This window comes from Arachis hypogaea, chromosome 6, assembly GCF_003086295.3.
Source record: "Arachis hypogaea cultivar Tifrunner chromosome 6, arahy.Tifrunner.gnm2.J5K5, whole genome shotgun sequence".
In the NCBI taxonomy this organism is placed as follows: domain Eukaryota; kingdom Viridiplantae; phylum Streptophyta; class Magnoliopsida; order Fabales; family Fabaceae; genus Arachis; species Arachis hypogaea.
Window position 1 is genome coordinate 72,445,280 of NC_092041.1, and position 21,564 is coordinate 72,466,843.

The 21,564-nt window shown below is 41.0% G+C and overlaps 1 non-coding gene across 1 annotated transcript; it reads right to left on the minus strand.

Moving 5' to 3' along the window:
• Positions 1 to 21,002: 21,002 nt before the first annotated feature.
• LOC112700454 (small nucleolar RNA R71) lies at positions 21,003 to 21,110 on the minus strand. Its single transcript, XR_003153362.1, has one exon. It is a non-coding gene; the product is annotated as a small nucleolar RNA R71 (small nucleolar RNA).
• Positions 21,111 to 21,564: the final 454 nt, after the last annotated feature.

Below are 21,564 nucleotides of genomic sequence, written 5' to 3' on the forward strand. Positions count from 1 at the left end.
CGCACACCCAAATATTCTTAAATGGAAGACATTTGGCTACTGGCCAAAAACTAATTGCATAGGAGAGAACTGATGGTAACTCGTTGGCCTCAAACGAATAAGTGCTGCGACATGTAAAATAGCATGCCCCCAAACCGAGGTTGGTAGATTTGTTCTCATAAGCAAGGGTCTAGCAATTATTTGGAGGCGTTTAATAAGTGATTCTGCTAACCCATTTTATATGTGAACATAAGCTACTGGATGTTCAACACTTATTCCATTAGTCATACAATAATCATCAAAATCTTGGGAAGTAAATTCACCAAAATTATCAAGACGAATTAATTTGATTGGATTTTCTGGAAATTATGCTTTTAATCGAATAATTTGAGTCAGTAATCTCGCAAACGCCAGGTTGCGAGAAGATAATAAGCACACATGTGACCATCTTGAAGATGCGTCTATCAGGACCATAAAATATCTAAAAGATCTACATGGTGGATGAATAGGTCCACATATATCACCTTGAATCCTTTCTAGGAATTCATGGGACTCAAATCCAATCTTTACTGGTGATGGCCTTAAAATTAACTTTCCTTGAGAACATGCAGCACAACAAAATTCACTAGATTTAAGAATCTTCTAGTTCTTTAGTGAATGTTCATGGGAGTTTTCAATAATTCTCCACATCATGATTTTTCCTGGATGACCTAATCGATCGTGCCAAGTTATGAAATCATTTGAGCTAGTAAACTTCTGGTTTACAATGGCATGTGATTCAATTGCACTAATCTTGGTATAATATAACCCAGATGAAAGTAAGGACAACTTTTCTAATATAACTTTCTTATTTGAATCATGAGTTGTGATACATAAGTACTCATGATTTCTCTCATTCATAGTCTCAATATGATATTCATTTCGGTGAATATCTTTAAAGCTCAAGAAGTTTCTTCGAGACTTGGTAGACAATAGTGCATTATTTATTATGAATTTTGTTCCTCTAGGAAATAAAATTATAGCTCTTCCGGAGCCTTCTATCACATTGCCCGAGCCAATAATAGTATTAACATATTCTTCTTTTGGTACAAGATGGGTAAAATATATATCACTTTTAAGAATAATGTGCGAACTTGCACTATCCGCAAGGCAAATATCTTCAGAATATGTCCTTACCATTTTTCTTCAAAGACAAATGATAATAATAATAAAATGAGTAGAAGTACATGCACAGCAAAATTATTCACATGAATACTTAACAAACACATACACATATCAAACTATTCCATCATTGATCAAATAGCCAATATTTCCTTTAGAATCCTTAAAGAAATTAGATACATCAAAATGAGTGGTGGAATTTTCATCATTTGAAACAAAATTTGTTTCCTTTCCTTTGTTATCCCTTTTCAAAGATGCTTGATAAAGATCAACTAGGTGCCTTAGGTACGATAGGTACGTGACTGATGAGCGGATAATTTATACGCTTTTTGGCATTGTTTTTAGGTAGTTTTTAGTAAGTTTAAGCTACTTTCAGGGATGTTTTCATTAGTTTTTATGTTAAATTCACATTTCTGGACTTTACTATGAGTTTGTGTGTTTTTCTGTGATTTCAGGTAATTTCTGGCTGAAATTGAGGGACTTGAGCAAAACTCTGAAAAAGGCTGACAAAAAGACTGCTGATTCTGTTGGAATCTGACTTCCCTACACTCGAAATGAATTTTCTGGAGCTACAGCACTCCAAATGGTGTGCTCTCAATGGAGTTGGAAAGTAGACATCCAGAGCTTTCCAGCAATATATAATAGTCCATACTTTATTCGGGAATTGATGACGTAAAGTGGCGCTCAACGCCAAGTACATGCTGCTGTCTGGAGTTAAACGCCAGAAACACGTCACAACCCGGAGTTGAACGCCCAAAACACGTTATAACTTGGCGTTCAACTCCAAGAGAAGCCTCATCTCGTGGATAGATCAAGCTCAGCCCAAACATACACCAAGTGGGCCCCAAAAGTGAATTTATGCATCAATTACTTACTCATGAAAACCCTAGTAGCTAGTTTAGTATAAATAAGACTTTTTACTAGTGTATTAGTCATCTTTTAACCATTCGGTCTTTTGATCACCTTTATGGGGGCTGGCCATTCGGCCATGCCTGAACCTTTCACTTATGTATTTTCAACGGTGGAGTTTCTGCACACCATAGATTAAGGGTGTGGAGCTCTGCTGTACCTCAAGTTTCAATACAATTACTATTACTTTTTATTCAATTCTCTTTTATTCTTATTCCAAGATATACGTTGCACATCACTTTGATGAATGTGATGATCCGTGACACTCATCATTGACAACCACTTCCGTTCTATTCTAGGCCGGGCGCATATCTCTTAGATTCCCCAACAGAATCTTCGTGGTATAAGCTAGATAGATGGCGGCATTCATGGGGATCCGGAAAGTCTAACCTTGTCTGTGGTATTCCGAGTAGGATCCCGGGAATCCGGAAAGTCTAACCTTGTCTGTGGTATTCCGAGTAGGATTCCGGTATTGAATGACTGTGATGAGCTTCAAACTCCTGAAGGCTGGGCGTCATGACAAACGCAAAAGAATCAATGGATTCTACTCCAACCTGATTGAGAACCGACAGATGATTAGCCGTACTGTGACAGAGCATTTGGACCATTTTCACTGAGAGGATGGGATGTAGCTATCAACAAGGGTGATGCCTCCAGACAATTAGCCGTGCAGTGACAGCGCATATGACCATTTTTCCGAGAGGATTGAAAGTAGCCATTGATGATGGTGATGCTCTACATACAGCTTGTCATGGAAAGGAGTAAGAAGAATTGGATGAAAGCAATAAGAAAGTAGAGATTCGAAAGGATTCTAGCATCTCCACACGCCTATCTGAAATTCCCACTATTGATTTACATAAGTATTTCTATGCCTTTTTATTTTATTTATCTTTTAAATTATCTAATTCAATTACATTTGACCCTATGAATCCACTTAATTGAGATTTACAAGGTGACCATAGCTTGCTTCATACCAACAATCTCTGTGGGATCGACCCTTACTCACGTAAGGTATTACTTGGATGACCCAGTACACTTGCTGGTTAAGTTGAACGGAGTTGTGAGTTTCTCTAACAGTGCCTGGAACTCTTTTATCACAATTTCGTCCACCAAGTTTTTGGCGCCGTTGCCGGGGATTGTTTGATCTTGATGTTTTCTTGTTTTGTGTTGTTTGTTGTTTTTCATATGCATTTTTCGTTTGTTAGAATCCATGCATTAAAGATTTCTAAGTTTGGTGTCTTGCATGTTTTCTTTGCATCAAAAATTTTTCAAAAATATGTTCTTGATGTTCATCATGATCTTCAAAGTGTTCTTGGTGTTCATCTTGACATTCATAGCATTCTTGCATGCATTCATTGTTTTGATCTAAAAATTTCATGCATTGAGTATTTTTGTTGTTTTTCTCTCTCATCAATTAAAATATTCAAAAATAAAAAATATCTTTTCCTTATTTTTCTCCAAGTTTTCGAAAATTTGAGTTGACTTAGTCAAAAATTTTCAAAATTAGTTGTTTCTTACAAGTCAAGTCAAATTTTCAATTTTAAAAATCTTATCTTTTCAAAATCTTTTTCAAAAATTATATCTTTTTCATTTTTTTTCTATTTTTCGAAAATTTCAAAAATTTTTTTCAAAAATTATTTTTCAAAATCTTTTTCTTATCTTTATATCTAATTTTCGAAAACTCATTAACAATTAATGTGATTGATTAAAAAATTTGAAGTTTGTTACTTTCTTGTTAAGAAAGGTTCAATCTTTAAGTTCTAGAATCTTATATTGTAGTTTCTTGTTAGTGAAGTAAGTAATTTTAAAATTTTTGAATTAAATATTTTTATCTTTTATCTTATCTTTTTCAAAAATTTTATCTTTTTCAAAATTTGATTTCAAAATATCTTATCTAACCTCTTATCTTTTTATTTTTTCAAATTTGATTTTAATATCTTTTTCAACTAACTCTCTGACTCTTTGTTTGTTTCTTATCTTTTTCAAAACCACCTAACTACTTTTCTCTCTCTAATTTTCGAAAATATCTCATCTCTTTTTCAAAAATTCTTTTGTTTTAAATTTTAATTTTAATCTTATCTTATCTCTAATTTTCGAAAATTACTAACCCCTTTTCAAAATTATTTTCGAAATTCTCTATCTCTTTTCTTATTCTATTTAATTATTTAATTACTAACACTTCTCTTCACCTCTCTTCACCTAAATATCTGAATCCACTCTTTTTCATTCTTCTCCCCTTTCTTTTTCTACTAACATAAAGGAGTCTCTATACTGTGACATAGAGGATTCCTCTTTCTTTTCTTGTTTTCTTCTCTTTCATATGAGCAGGAACAAGGAAAAAGGCACTCTTGTTGAAATTGATCCAGAACCTGAAAGGACTCTGAAGAGAAGATTAAGAGAAGCTAAGTTACAACAATCTAAAGGTAACCTTTCAGAAACATTAGAACAAGAGAAGGAGATGGCATCCGAAAATAATAATAATGCAAGGAGAATGCTTGGTGACTTCACAAAGCCAACATCCAAATTTGATGGAAGAAGCATCTCCATTCCTGCCATTGGAGCCAACAACTTTGAGCTGAAACCTCAGCTAGTTGCTTTAATGCAACAAAACTGCAAGTTTTATGGACTTCCATCTGAAGATCCTTATCAGTTTTTAACTGAGTTCTTGCAGATCTGTGAGACTGTAAAGACGAATGGAGTTGATCCTGAAGTCTACAGACTCATGCTTTTCCCTTTTGCTGTGAGAGACAGAGCTAGAATATGGTTGGATTCACAACCCAAGGATAGCCTGGACTCCTGGGATAAGCTGGTCACAGCCTTCTTGGATAAATTCTTTCCTCCTCAAAAGCTGAGCAAGCTGAGAGTGGATGTTCAAACCTTCAAACAAAAAGATGGTGAATCCCTCTATGAAGCTTGGGAAAGATACAAGCAGCTGACCAAAAGGTGTCCATCTGACATGTTTTCAGAATGGACCATATTAGATATATTCTATTATGGTCTATCTGAATTTTCAAAAATGTCATTGGACCATTCTACAGGTGGATCTATTCACCTAAAGAAAACGCCTGAAGAGGCTCAAGAACTCATTGACATGGTTGCAAACAACCAATTCATGTACACTTCTGAGAGGAATTCCGTGAATAATGGGATACCTCAGAAGAAAGGAGTTCTTGAAATTGATGCTCTGAATGCCATATTGGCTCAGAACAAAGTGTTGACTCAACAAGTTAACATGATTTCTCAAAGTCTGAATGGATGGCAAAATGCATCCAACAGTACTAAAGAGGCAGCTTCTGAAGAAGCTTATGATCCTGAGAACCCTGCAATAGCAGAGGTAAATTACATGGGTGAACCTTATGGAAACACCTATAATTCATCATGGAGAAATCATCCAAATTTCTCATGGAAGGATCAACAAAAGCCTCAACAAGGCTTTAACAATGGTGGACGTAATAGGCTGAGCAATAGCAAGCCTTTTCCATCATCTTCTCAGCAACAGACAGAGAATTCTAAACAAAACACTTCTAATTTAGCCAATCTAGTCTCTGATCTGTCAAAGGCCACTTTCAGTTTCATGAGTGAAACAAGATCCTCCATCAGAAATCTGGAGGCACAAGTGGGCTAGCTGAGTAAGAAAGTCAGTGAAACTCCTCCCAGTATTCTCCCAAGCAATACAGAAGAGAATCCAAAAGGAGAGTGCAAGGCCATTGATGTGATCAATGTGGCCGAATGCACAAGGGAGGAGGAGGACGAAAATCCTAGTGAGGAAGACCTCCTGGGACGTCTCTCAAGCAAGAAGGAGTTTCCTATTAAGGATCCAAAAGAATCTGAGGCTCATATAGAGACCATAGAGATTCTATTAAATCTCCTTCTACCATTCATGAGCTCTGAAGACTATTCTTCCTCTGAAGAGGATGAAGATGTGACTGGAGAGCAAGTTGCTCAATATTTAGGAGCTATCATGAAGCTGAATGCCAAGTTGTTTGGTAATGAGACTTGGGAAAGTGAACCTCCCTTGCTCATTAGTGAACTAGATACCTGGATTCAGCAAATTTTACCTCAAAAGAAACAAGATCTTGGCAAGTTTTTGATACCTTGTACCATAGGCACCATGACCTTTGCAAAAGCTCTGTGTGATCTGGGGTCAGGGATAAATCTTATGCCACTCTCTGTAATGGAGAAGCTGGGGATCATTGAGGTACAACCTGCCTTGTTCTCATTACAATTGGCAGACAAGTCAGTAAGACAACCTTATGGATTAGTAGAGGACGTGTTAGTGAAGGTTGAAGGCCTTTACATCCCTGCTGATTTCATAATCTTAGACACTAGGAAGGAAGAGGATGAATGCATCATCCTTGGAAGACCTTTCCTAGCCACAGCAGGAGCTGTGATAGATGTCAACAGAGGTAAATTAGTCCTTCAATTGAATGGGGACTACCTTGTGTTTAAGGCACATGGTCATCCATCTGTGACAAAAGAGAGTGAGCATGAAGAGCTTCTCTCAGTTCAGAGTCAAGAAGAGCCCCCACAGTCAAACTCTAAGTTTGGTGTTGGGAGGCCACAACCAAACTCTAAGTTTGGTGTTAAGATCCCATATCCAAACTCTAAGTTTGGTGTTGGGACTATACAACATTGACCTGATCACCTTTGTGGCTCCATGAGAGCCACTGTCAAGCTATTGACACTAAAAAAGCGCTTGTTGGGAGGCAACCCAATTTTATTTATCTAATTTTTATTTTATTTTATTTTATTGTTATTTTGTGTTTTATTAGGTACATGATCATGTGGAGTCACGAAAAAAATAGAAAAATTAAAAACAGAATCAAAAACAGCAGAAGAAAAATCACACCCTGGAGGAAGCACAAGCTGGCGTTCAATGCCAGTAAAGTGCATCTGGCTGGCGTTCAATGCCAGAACAGAGCATGAATCTGGCACTGAATGCCAAAAACAAGCAACATTCTGGCGCCTGAATGCCAGGAATGTGCCTAGAGGAAAAGCTGGCGCTGAACGCCAGTAACAAGCATGAAACTGGCGTTCAACGCCAGAAACATGTTACATGTGGGCGTTGAACGCCCAGAATGTGCACCACTCGGAGTTTAAATGCCAGAATGGTGTGCAAAGGCATTTTACATGCGTATTTGGTGCAGGGATGGAATTCCTTGACACCTCAGGATCTGTGATGAGCGGATAATTTGTACGCTTTTTGGCATTGTTTTTAGTATGTTTTTAGTATGATCTAGTTAGTTTTTAGTATATTTTTATTAGTTTTTAGTTAAAATTCACTTTTCTGGACTTTACTATGAGTTTGTGTGTTTTTCTATGATTTCAGGTATTTTCTGGCTGAAATTGAGGGACCTGAGCAAAAATCTGATTCAGAGACTGAAAAGAACTGCAGATGCTGTAGGATTCTGACCTCCCTACACTCGAAGTGGATTTTCTGGAGCTACAGAAGCCCAATTGGCGCGCTCTCAACGGCGTTGGAAAGTAGACATCCTGGGCTTTCCAGCAATATATGATAGTCCATACTTTGCCCAAGATTTGATGGCCCAAACCGGCGTTCAAAGTCACCCTCAGGAATTCCAGCGTTAAACGCCGGAACTGGCACCAAAATGGGAGTTAAACGCCCAAACTGGCATTAAAGCTGGCGTTTAACTCCAAGAAGAGTCTCTACACGAAAATGCTTCATTGCTCAACCCAAGCACACACCAAGTGGGCCCGGAAGTGGATTTTTATGTCTTTCACTCATCTCTGTACACCCTAGGCTACTAGTTTTCTATAAGTAGGACCTTTTACTATTGTATTTGGGGGATCTTTTGATCACTTTAGATCTCTAGACCATCTTTGGACATCTAGTTCTTAGATCATTGGGAGGCTGGCCATTCGGCCATGCCTAGACCCTGTACTTATGTATTTTCAACGGTGGAGTTTCTACACACCATAGATTAAGGTGTGGAGCTCTGCTGTACCTCAAGTATTAATGCAATTACTATTGTTCTTCTATTCAATTCCGCTTGTTCTTGTTCTAAGATATCACTTGTTCTTCAACTTGATGAATGTGATGATCCGTGACACTCATCATCATTCTCACCTATGAACGTGTGATTGACAACCACCTCCGTTCTACCTTCGATTGGATGAATATCTCTTGGATTCCCGATACACGATGCATGGTTGATCGCCTGACAACCGAGTGCTCGCCTGACAAATGAGCCAGCCATTCCGTGAGATCAGAGTCTTCGTGGTATAGGCTAAAACTGATGGCGGCATTCAAGAGAATCCGGAAGGTCTAACCTTGTCTGTGGTATTCTGAGTAGGATTCAATGATTGAGTGACTGTGACGTGCTTCAAACTCCTGAGGGCGGGGCGTTAGTGACAGACGCAAAAGAATCACTGGATTCTATTCCGGCCTGATTGAGAACCGACAGATGGATAGCCGTGCCGTGACAGGGTGCGTTGAACATTTCCACTGAGAGGATGGGAGGTAGCCACTGACAAACCCCATTCTGAGAGTTTATCTTGTGCTAATTTCAAAGGGTTTATCAAGGATTTCACACACTTTCTGCATGAAAAATACAAGGATTTGCATTCCTTTCCTAGTTTTGCCTCATGAATGAAAACATTCTTGTTTTGCATTAAAAGAGATACATCTCCAATCCTCTCTCGATGCCATTCGATGCCGTGACTTGTGCGCTAAGTGGTTTTCAGGATATAGAGTAGGAACGGACAGGAAAAGAGATGGAAGACGGGTGCAAGGAAAGGAAGCATGAGAATTGAAGCTTTGGAAAATTCCGCATGGGCGCGTGCGCGCACCTGACGCGCCTGCGCGGATAAGAGCAATGTGAAGCCGAGATCAAGAGCCAAGCCACGAGCCGGCTTGAGTAGCGGCTAAGCCAGGATTCTCATGGACGCGCACGCGTACACCCCGCCTCCGCGTACACGCTAAAACCGCATCCATGGCGCGCACGCGTACCTTGCGCGTACGCGCCGATGTTCGAAAATGATTTTTTTAAAAGTCACGTGACTCAGGCGTGGAGTTGGTTAGAGGTCCTAACTTTTGAGGAGTGCTTTGGCGGGAAAAGGCTTAAGAGGACCAAGGGGGCAAGGGTTGAAGGGACTTAGTTCATTTTTCGAGTTTTTGGAGATATTTTTTAGTTAGTTACATTTTTAGAGAGAGAAACTCCAACTTCTCTCTAGGATTCATCAACTTCTCTCAAGTTCTTACTAGGGTTCTTCTTCATCAAAAATTCTGGATTTTTACCCATTCCTTGGTGAGATCCATTGCAACTTTCATTTCACTTTGTTCATGTAATAGATTTTCTCTTCCAATTTCAAGTTGTAGTTGTAATTGCTAAAATTCCGTGGATCTAGGACTCAACTCTATGATTTTTGGATTTCATTGATATTTTGAGATTTTGATCCTCATTGTTGTTCCTTGGTACTTGTTGCTAATTCCTTGTGTTGCAATATCTTTAATTCTAATTTTCTCTTCAATTCACTATGACCTTCCTTTTTGCTCATTACATGTTTGATAAAATGTCAATACTAGCTATGGAGTAGAATTTTTACACTTGGCATAGGGTTTGGTCATTGGAAGGAATTGAATAGTTGTATCAATAGTTGATTGAGAGTTAGGGTTTGCTAATTGACTTGGAGTGCACTAAAGCTAGATTCCCATGAGGTGAAGCTAGAACTTGTGACTCAAGTTGATTATTTTCATTTGACTTTCCTCTATACTTAGGGGATAACTAAATGAAGCAAGGCCTAATTGTTGTCAACATTGGATGGACTATAAGGATAGAAGTTCTAATGCCAACCCTAAGCCAAGCCTTTTGATAATTGATTGTTTGTTTCTCATTACTTTGCTAAAACCTTCAAAGGATTCCAACAAGGCTTACTAATTCAATAAGATGCATACTTTGGCAATTCCAAGGGAGAACGACTCGGGAGATTAATACTCTCGGATATAGATTGTAGATTTGTTTGATGATGGGTTTTGCGTTGGTTTAGACTATACTACGATTGATCACTTGATAAATTCTATACCAACAAAAATTCATTTGTCAAAATGGCGCCGTTGCTGGGGAATTTGCTTTGTGTGCCATGTTATTGTTTGGATTAAGCATGTATATATGTACATAGTTGCACTTCATTGTGAATAATTCAAGTGACTAACCCCTCATTTGTTACAATGAATGTCATTTCCCCTTCATTGCATGACGCGTTCACAACCGAACCCGAGCTTAGTCCCTTTTGATCCGGAAATAGAACGAACTTTGTTTCATATTAGACAAGCTCGGAGGCGGCTTAAGTTTGGAAAAGGGGAAGAGGTTTTCACCACCTCAACCACCTTACTAAAAGTGAACATTGAACCGTCACTCAAAGAAGGCATTAATCCTACTCCCATCAATCTCACTAACAAATCTTCTTTTGTTTTAGGTACTAATACCATGGATGCTCCGAGGAGAGTTACCATCAAGGAAGCGGGTGCACCGGATTATGTCCTTCAACCCCTTCACGTAACTCACCCCAACTTGAATGCTAACTTTGAATTGAAGACCGCTTTGATCAACCTCCTACCTAAGTTTCATGGGCTTCCCGCACAAGACCCTATTCGACATCTCAAGGACTTCCATCGCATATGCTCAACCACTAGACGGGAAGGGTCCGATGAAGTTGCTATATGGTTGTTTGCTTTCCCTTTCTCTCTTGAGGACAAGGCTAAAGAATGGTTCTACACCCTCTCTAGTGAAGTTACCTCCGATTGGGACTTACTTAGAAGGGGATTCTTGGATAAATTCCTACCTCCGGAAAAGATGGATAGGCTAAGGAAGGAAATGTCTTGTATTGTGCAAGGTGAGACGGAGCCACTCTATGAGTATTGGGAACGATTTCGTAAGCTACTAGATGCATGCCCCAATCACATGCTTGACACCCAAGTATTGCTTGGATACATATGTCAAGGGATGCGAGAGCAAGATAGAACCCTCTTGGACACTTCTAGCAATGGTTCTTTGTCCAAATATAAAACCGCGGAGGAGGCATGGCAACTTATTATTGACTTGGCCGAATCCAATCAACATATGAGGCGAAGACTCAACCGTCCAAGGACCGTGAATGAGGTATCAACTAGTAGTGAAACCACCGCTCTAACTCAATCCTTGAATGAGATGACATCCATCTTGAGGCAACTCCAATTGAACCAACAACAACCACAACCTCAATCATACCAACAACAACACCCTCCACCGCCTCAACAACAAAACCAACAATTGGTCCCTCAAAGAGTATGTGGCATTTGCTCTTGTTACTCTCACTACACGGATGAGTGCCCAAGCCTTCAAGAAGATAATACCTTGGCGGCTACCCATAATTTCTATGATCGCCCCAATCAAGGATACTACCAAGGCGGTAATCCTAACCAAGGGTACTCCTATCAAGGAGGAGGAAGCCACAACCAAGGAAGTGGACACAATAATCAAAGTTGGAGAGACAACCATCAACAAGGGAATAGGGACAACAACAACAATGGAGGAGGTCAAAGATGGGGTAACAACTCACAAAACTTCTCACAAAACCGACCATACAACTCACAAAATCAACCATACAACCAACAAAACCCACAAAGAAACTACCAACCATATCAACCACCACATCAAAGACCACCACCCAACCAAACACAAGCTCCTCAACTCACATATGCAACCACCCCCTCCAATCAAGACGAAACACTCCGAACCATTATCCAAGGTCAAAAGGAACTACAAAACACACTTGCTTCCGGTCTCACCGGCCTCACCTCTACACTACAAGCTCTTCTTGCACGCATGGATACACCCTCAACTTCCACTCCTCAACCCCCAATCCAAAGTGTCATTCCCTCTCAACCTCAACCAAATCCAAAGGGGGGCATCAATGCCATCACCCTTAGATCCGGTACGCAACTAAAAGGGAAGGAAGCAAAGGATTCAAGCCCTATCACAACCGCTCAAGAAGAGGAGAGAACAAATATAGAAGAGGTAGTGGAAGAGGAGACACCACAAGCCATAGTTGAGGATGAAGTCCAACCAACAAGGGAGACAACCAAGGCCAAAAGAACCTTGGAAGAAGAAGTTGCTCAACCACTTCCATTCCCAACACTTGCGAAGAAAGCTAAAAAGCGCATAGAACTCGACCCCAAAATGGTGGAAGTGTTCAAGAAAGTTGAGGTAACCATCCCCCTCTTTGATGCTATCCATCAAGTTCCTAGATATGCTAAATTCCTCAAAGACTTATGCATACATAAGGACAGAATTCTTGAATTGGAAACCATTCCACTGGGGAGTTCTATTTCCGCTTTAATGGGAACACTACCCGAGAAGTGTGATGATCCGGGCCCTTGTATGGTCACTTGCACAGTCAATGGAGTTCAATTTAGAGATTGTATGTGTGATCTTGGAGCATGTGTTAGCATCATGCCACTCTCCGTCCACCGGGTATTGAACTTACCACCACTAAAAAGGTCGACGGCAAGATTTGTCCTAGCGGATAAAAGCATAATAACCGTAGCGGGTGTTGCGGAAGATGTGTTGGTGAATATAAAAGGGTTGATATTCCCGATTGACTTCTATGTCCTTGAAATGCCATCAAGCGAAACCGAGAGAGCATCGTCTATCTTACTTGGAAGGCCATTCTTGAGGACTTCTAGATTTAAACTTGATGCTTACTCGGGGAACTACTCATTTGAAATAGATGGGAGAATTGTAAGCTTTAGCCTAGAGGAAGCAATGAAGCATCCACCGGAGAACCACTCCTTATTCCGGTGTGACCCAATCGATAACATAGTGGCCGAAGTACATCTAGCAAAGTTAGATGAGAAGTATATGGTTGAAGAAGCAAATGAAAAGTCAAGCGAACTAAATACCACACATCATACAAACCATCTGGAAACTCAAACTTCAAAGAATGACAAGAAGATGGAATTGAAGCCACTACCACCTCACTTAAGGTATTCATACCTTGATGAAGCCCAAGAGCTACCCGTGATAATTGCACAAGAGCTAACCCCTCAACAAGAAGAGAAATTGCTAAATGTATTGAGAAGAAACAAAAGGGCAATCGGGTGGAGTTTGGCGGATCTAGTGGGAATAAGCCCCAAAGTATGTGAGCACCGCATATTCCTTGAAGAAGGAACAAGATCGGTCCGACAACCTCAAAGGAGGCTTAATCCAACCATTCTTGAGGTAGTAAAGAAAGAAGTCACTAAGCTACTTGAAGCGGACATCATCTATCCTATCTCGGATAGCGAATGGGTAAGCCCGGTCCAAGTAGTGCCCAAAAAGTCCGGAGTGACAACAATCAAAAATGAAAGTGGTGAACTTATAGCAACAAGAGTGCAAAATTCTTGGAGAGTATGCATAGACTACCGAAGATTGAATGCGGCCACAAGAAAAGATCACTTCCCACTACCATTTATTGATCAAATGCTTGATCGATTAGCCGGTAAATCATATTATTGTTTTCTTGATGGCTACTCCGGATACTTCCAAATTCATATTGCTCTAGAAGACCAAGAAAAAACCACATTTACTTGCCCCTTTGGGACATATTCTTACAAGCATATGCCATTCGGCCTATGCAATGCACCGGCAACGTTTCAAAGATGCATGATGAGCCTATTTGCGGACTTTCTAGAGCAATCAATGGAAGTTTTCATGGATGACTTCAGCGTGTATGGTGATTCATTTGAGCATTGTTTAGATAACCTTGAGAAAGTCTTAGAAAGATGCACCAGAACAAACCTTGTTCTAAATTTTGAAAAATATCATTTCATGGTCAAACAAGGCATTGTTTTGGGACACATAGTATCAAAGGAAGGCATCTCCGTAGATCCGGCAAAGATAAATGTCATATCTAGTTTACCTTACCCCTCCTCCGAGAGGGAAGTCCGTTCTTTTCTTGGACATGCAGGATTTTACCGGAGATTCATCAAAGACTTTAGCAAGGTGGCCTTACCTCTCTCTCGATTACTACAAAAAGACACAGAATTTGAGCTGAGCAAGGAATGTATGGAAGCATATGACAAACTCAAAGTAGCATTGACACAAGCTCCTATAGTGCGAGGCCCCAATTGGACTCAACCTTTCGAAATTATGTGTGATGCTTCGAATTATGCGATAGGAGCCGCGTTAGCACAACGCGAGGGTAAGATTCCCTATGTCATAGCTTATGCTTCCAAAACATTAGATGGAGCCCAATCCAACTACACTACTACCGAAAAGGAACTACTAGCTATTGTTTTTGCTTTGGACAAGTTCCGAGCCTATCTTCTTGGTTCCAAGGTTGTAGTGTACTCGGATCATGCGGCACTAAAGTACTTGTTGGCCAAAAAGGAATCAAAACCGAGATTAATTCGTTGGGTGCTTTTGTTACAAGAATTTGATTTGGAAATCAAAGATAGGAGTGGTTCCCAAAACCTAGTGGCGGACCATTTAAGTCGCCTCGAACACACAAAAGGCGACACCACTCCTATCAATGACTCCTTTCCTTTAGACGCTTTGCACGCAATCTCGGAAGTGGTTCCTTGGTATGCCCCAATCGCAAACTATTTGGTTTCACGCACTTTCCCTCCTAATCTTGACAAAAACAAAAAGGATAAGCTGAAAAGCGAATCCAAATACTATATTTGGGATGATCCCTATTTGTGGAGGTGTGGAGCGGACCAAATAGTGCGACGGTGCATACCCCAAACCGAATTCCAAGCAATCTTGGACGCTTGCCATGCTTCCGAAGGAGGTGGTCACTATGGACCCCAAAGAACGGCAAGAAAGGTCCTTGATTGCGGATTTTGGTGGCCAACTCTTCTCAAAGATGCCTCTCTCTATTGCAAATCTTGCCCCCAATGTATTAGGTTTGGAGATATTTCCAAGAAGGACGAAATCCCCCAACAAAATATGCTTTTTTGTGAAATCTTTGACGTATGGGGAATCGACTTCATGGGACCATTTCCAAATTCCAATGGCTTTCTCTACATCTTGTTAGCCGTCGATTATGTGTCAAAATGGGTGGAGGCAATCCCCACCCGAACGGATGACGCTAATGTTGTGTACTCTTTTGTGAGGAATAATATCATTTGCCATTTTGGTGCCCCAAGAGCACTCATAAGTGACCAAAGATCACACTTTTGCAACAAAAAAATAGACGGCCTCATGAGAAAATATGGCATCATCCACAAAGTCGCCACGGCTTACCACCCTCAGACAAACGGCCAAGCCGAAGTCTCTAACCGGGAATCAAGCATGTCTTAGAAAGGGTTGTAAAGCCGAATAGGAGAGATTGGAGCACCAAACTCTCCGATGCACTGTGGGCTTATCGAACGGCTTACAAGACACCGATTGGCATGAGCCCCTTCCGGCTTGTATATGGTAAAGCATGTCACTTACCGGTGGAGATTGAACACAAAGCCTATTGGGCCGTAAAGGAGTGTAATATGAGCTTGGGTGGAGCCGGAATAGAGAGAAAGCTTCAATTGGCGGAATTGGAATGTTTAAGATTAGAAGCTTACGACAACGCTAGGCTCTATAAGGAAAAGTTGAAGGCCATCCATGACAAGAACATTAGGAGAAGAGAGTTTCGACCCGGTGACCTAGTTCTCCTCTACAATTCAAGGTTGAGACTACTACCCGGGAAGCTCAGATCACGGTGGGATGGACCCTACCAAGTGGAGAAAGTAGAACCTTATGGGGTCTACCACTTGCGCCACACAACAAGCCCGGACATCTTCAAGGTAAACGGGCACCGTCTCAAATTGTATCATGGTGAGCAAAGAAAGACCTCCAAGGAATTTGAAGTGTTCCTCTTGAGGGATGCAACTCTTGAACAAGCATTATGAGCTGCTGAAAGTCCAACTTAAGGACGTTAAACAAAAGTGCTAGGTGGGAGACACCCCACCATGGTAAGATCTTCCTTTGAGCTTTGTACATAGACCCTTGACTTCATGATTGTTAGATAGATTTTAATGTCAATCCCCCGTCATTTGTTAAATTCATAGATGTTTAGATAGATTGTTAGATGGTTTACCAAGCAAAATGCCCTGCTTATGAAGGGGGGAGTTGAAATGTCAATAGTGATGTAAACATACGCACAATTAGGAAAAGCAACCCCCTCTGCGCGTGCGCGGGCCTGGCGCGCACGCGTCCTTAAGGCATTCGATGGCCACCCACGCGGACGCACACCGTGCGCGGACGCGTGGATTGCGAACAACAGCCCCCATACATTTACCCGAGAGTTGCGCCCACACCATGCCAGAACCATGCCTGAAGCACAAGAAGCTCGCGCGCACGCGCACATGGCGCGTCCGCGCACTTGGGTGAAATCCGCCAATCGACGCGCAAGCGTACTGTGTGCGTCCGCGCCGATTGCCCTGCTGCACTCCTGGTACATATTCCAGAGAGTTAAGCCACTCTCAGGCCTATACCAAGCCACCAGCCCAAAACCACTACCGCGTGCGCGCACCTGGCGCGCACGCGTCCATACACTGCGAGCACAAGTTGCGCGTGCGCGCCATAGCCGCGTACGCACCCTTTGATCCTGCACTCCTCTCTGAGCCATTTCACAGAGAGTTGAGCCCCCTCCAGGCCCCTCTCATGCCTGGGGCGCAACCGCGTTGACGCGTACGCGCACTGTGCGCGCGCGCGCCAAGGGTCCTGCAGCAATCTCTGGTACTGCGTCCAGAGAGTTGTGCCACCCCTATGCCTCCCTTGTGCCCCCAGCCCAAGCGCATGGACGCGCACGCACAACGCGCGCGCGCTCGTCCCCTTCCACTTCGCCTTTCTGCGCGAGCGCGCACTGCGCGCGCACGCGCGGATAATCGGCGCCAATACAAGAAGGGGCACATTCACCCCTTCACTTTCACTTCACATTTTCCCCCCCTCTCATACCTTCTACTACACATCCAATTTGAAAAAGGGGCATGATGAGCGGATAATTTGTATACTTTTTGGCATTGTTTTTAGTATGTTTTTAGTATGATCTAGTTAGTTTTTAGTATATTTTATTAGTTTTTAGTTAAAATTCACTTTTCTGGACTTTACTATGAGTTTGTGTGTTTTTCTGTGATTTCAGGTATTTTCTGGCTGAAATTGAGGGACCTGAGCAAAAATCTGATTCAGAGACCAAAAAGGACTGCAGATGCTGTTGGATTCTGACCTCCCTGCACTCGAAGTGGATTTTCTGGAGCTACAGAAGCCCAATTGGCGCGCTCTCAACGGCTTTGGAAAGTAGACATCCTGGGCTTTCCAGCAATATATGATAGTCCATACTTTGCCCAAGATTTGATGGCCCAAACCGGCGTTCAAAGTCACCCTCAGGAATTCCAGCGTTAAACGCCGGAACTGGCACCCAAATGGGAGTTAAACGCCCAAACTGGCACTAAAGCTGGCGTTTAACTCCAAGAAGAGTCTCTGCACGAAAAATGCTTCATTGCTCAGCCCAAGCACACACCAAGTGGGCCCGGAAGTGGATTTTTATGTCATTTACTCATCTCTGTACACCTTAGGTTACTAGTTTTCTATATATAGGACCTTTTACTATTGTATTAAAAATCTTTTGATCACTTGAGATCTCTAGATCATCTTTGGACATTTTAGTTCTTAGATCATTGGGAGGCTGGCCATTCGGCCATGCCTAGACCTCATGCTTATGTATTTTCAACGGTGGAGTTTCTACACACCATAGATTAAGGTGTGGAGCTCTGCTGTACCTCGAGTATTAATGCAATTACTATTGTTCTTCCATTCAATTCCGCTTGTTCTTTATCCAAGATATCACTTGTTCTTCAACTTGATGAATGTGATGATCCGTGACACTCATCATCATTCTCACCCATGAACAAGGTGACTGACAACCACTCTTGTTCTACAAGCGATCAAGGCCCTAGTGAATATCTCTTGGATTCCTGATTGCACGATGCATGGTTGATCGCCTGACAACCGAGTGCTCGTCTGACAAACGAGCCAACCATTCCGTGAGATCAGAGTCTTCGTGGTATAGGCGAGAACTGATGGCGGCATTCAAGAGAATCCGGAAGGTCTAACCTTGTCTGTGGTATTCTGAGTAGGATTCAATGACTGAATGACTGTGACGTGCTTCAAACTCCTGAGGGCGGGGCGTTAGTGACAGACGCAAAAGAATCACTGGATTCTATTCCGGCCTGATTGAGAACCGACAGATGAATTCCGCTATGCTGTGACAGAGCATATGCAATCGCTTTCACTGAGAGGATGGGAGGTAGCCACTGACAACGGTGAAACCCTTGCTTAAGCTTGCCATGGAAAGGAGTAAGAAGGATTGGATGAAGACAGTAGGAAAGCAGAGAGACGGAAGGGAAGGCATCTTCATGCGCTTATCTGAAGTTCCTACCAATGAATTACATAAGTATCTCTATCTTTACCTTTGTGTTATTTTCGTTCATCACCATTATCATTTGAGTTTGCCTGACTAAGATTTACAAGATGACCATAGCTTGCTTCAATACTAACAATCTCCGTGGGATCGACCCTTACTCGCGTAAGGTTTATTACTTGGACGACCTAGTGCACTTGCTGGTTAGTTGTGCGAAGTTGTGTAATGCCATGGTATTGAGCCACCAAGTTTTTGGGGTTCATGACCGGGGATTATGAGAGTTGTGAAAAAGTATTGTTCACAATGTCGCGCACCAAGTTTTTGGCGCCGTTGCCGGGGATTGTTCAAGTTTTGAGCAAGCTTTTGGTAACATCAGTGCCAAGATCCGGCAACAACACCAAATTTTTGGCGTTATTGCCGGGGATTGTTCAAGTTTGGACAACTGACGGTTCATCTTGTTGCTTAGATTAGGTATTTATTTTTTTTCGAAATTCTTGAAGATGAATTCTAGAGTTTCATGATGATTTGTTGAAGTCTGGCTGGCTGAGAAGCCATGTCTAATCTCATTGGACCGAGGTTTCAACTTATCACCACAAGAGCTTGTTGATTTTCATCAATCTTGCTTTTGGAGCAGTGATCTGCTAAGGCTTGGCTGGCCTTTGGCCATGTCTAGTGTTTTGGACCGAAGCTTTCTTTGAGAGCTTGGCTGGCTGTGAAGCCATGTCTAATTCCTGGACCGGAGTCTTAGACTAGCATTGCACTGATTCCTGGAATTCTCATTAAGAATTTTGATACCTTTTTCCACTTAATTTTCGAAAAACACAAAAAAATTTTACAAAATCATAAAATCCAAAAAAAAATATTTCTTGTTTGAGTCTAGTGTCTCATCATAAGTTTGGTGTCAATTGCATGCATGTGTCGAAGCGATCTTCAAGATGTTCTTGATGATTTACTTGCTCTGATCTTTGAATTCAATTGACTTGATTGTTTTGTGTGTCTCATATGCATTTTCATTTTGTTAGTGTCAGTAGTATACAAACTGCTAAGTTTGGTGTCTTGCATGCATTGTTATTTGATTCTTGTTGCATTTTGGTTTGTCCTTATTATTAAAAATCCAAAAATATTTTTAATTTGTGTCTTTTCAAGTCAATAATACAGAGAAATTGAAGATTCAGAACATACAGCAGAGGAATTGCACAGAAAAAGCTGGGCGTTCAAAACGCCCAGTGAAGAAGGGCAGACTGGCGTTTAAACGCCAGCCAGGGTACCTGGTTGGGCGTTTAACGCCCAAAAGGGTAGCATTTTGGGCGTTAAACGCCAGAATGGATACCATTCTGGGCGTTTAACGCCAGGATGGCTAGAGGGGAAGATTTTGTTTTCAAATCAAATTTTTCTAAGTTTTCAAAATCTTTTCCAAATCAAATATTTTTCAAATCAATTTTCCAATCAAATCTTTTTCAAAACCAATTTCTTTCCATTTTTAAGATACTTACTATCAATTAATGATTTGATTCAACATTTCAAGTATGTTGCCTTTTCTGTTAAGAAAGGTTTAATGTTTGAATCATATCTTTTCTTGTTAGTCAAGTTTTTAATTTTCAAAATCAAATCTTTTTAAAAATGTTTTTCAAATCATATCTTCTCAATCACATTTTTTTTAAAACCAATCATATCTTCTTAACCACATCTTTTTCAAAATAATTTTCAATCAAATCCTTTTGATTTCTAATTTCAAAATCTTTTTCAAAAATCACTTGATTTCTTTTCCATTTTCATTTTCGAAAATTAAGTAATGTTTTTCAAAAATGTTTTCAAAATTTTTCACTTAATTTTCGAAAATTACTTCCCTCCTTCTCACATCCTTCCATTTATGGACTAATACTATTCCTTAATGCAAAATTCGAACTCCATCTTCTCTGATAAGTTCGAATTTTCTACTTCTGTCTTCTACTCTTCTTTTCCTCTGACACCTAAAGGAATCTCTATACTGTGACATAGAGGATTCCACATTTTCTTGTTCCCTTCTCTTTCTTATGAGCAGGAGCAAAGACAAAGGCATTCTTGTTGAGGCTGATCCTGAACCTGAAAGGACCTTGAAGAGAAAGCTAAGAGAAGCCAAAGCACAACTCTCTCTAGAGAACCTGAACGAATTCTTCAAGGAAGAAGAACTCATGGCAGCCGAAAACAACAACAATGCCAACAATGCAAGGAAGGTGCTGGGTGACTTTACTGCACCTACTCCCGACTTCTATGGGAGAAGCATCTCTATCCCTGCCATTGGAGCAAACAACTTTGAGCTTAAGCCTCAATTAGTTTCTCTAATGCAACAGAATTGCAAGTTCCATGGACTTCCATTGGAAGATCCTCATCAGTTTTTAGCTGAGTTCTTGCAAATCTGTGACACTGTTAAGACTAATGGGGTTGACCCTGAGGTCTACAGACTGATGCTATTCCCTTTTGCTGTAAGAGACAGAGCTAGAGCATGGTTGGACTCTCAACCTAAAGAAAGCCTGGACTCTTGGGAAAAGCTAGTCAATGCCTTCTTGGCAAAATTCTTTCCACCTCAAAAATTGAGTAAGCTTAGAGTGGAAGTCCAAACCTTCAGACAGAAGGAAGGAGAATCCCTCTATGAAGCTTGGGAAAGATACAAACAATTAATCAGAAAGTGTCCCACTGATATGCTTTCTGAATGGAGCATCATAGGTATTTTCTATGATGGTCTCTCTGAACTGTCCAAGATGTCTTTGGATAGCTCTTCTGGAGGATCTCTTCATCTGAAGAAGACGCCTACTGAAGCTCAAGAACTGATTGAAATGGTTGCAAATAACCAATTCATGTACACTTCTAAAAGGAATCCTGTGAACAATGGGACTAGTCAGAAGAAAGGAGTTCTTGAGATTGACACTCTGAATGCCATATTGGCTCAGAACAAAATATTGACTCAACAAGTCAATATGATTTCTCAAAGTCTGTCTGGAATGCAAAATGCACCAAGCAGTACTAAAGAAGCTTCATCTGAGGAAGAAGCTTATGATCCTGGGAACCCTTCAATGAAAGAGGTGAATTACATGGGAGAACCCTATGGAAACACCTATAATCCTTCATGGAGGAATCATCCAAATCTTTCATGGAAGGATC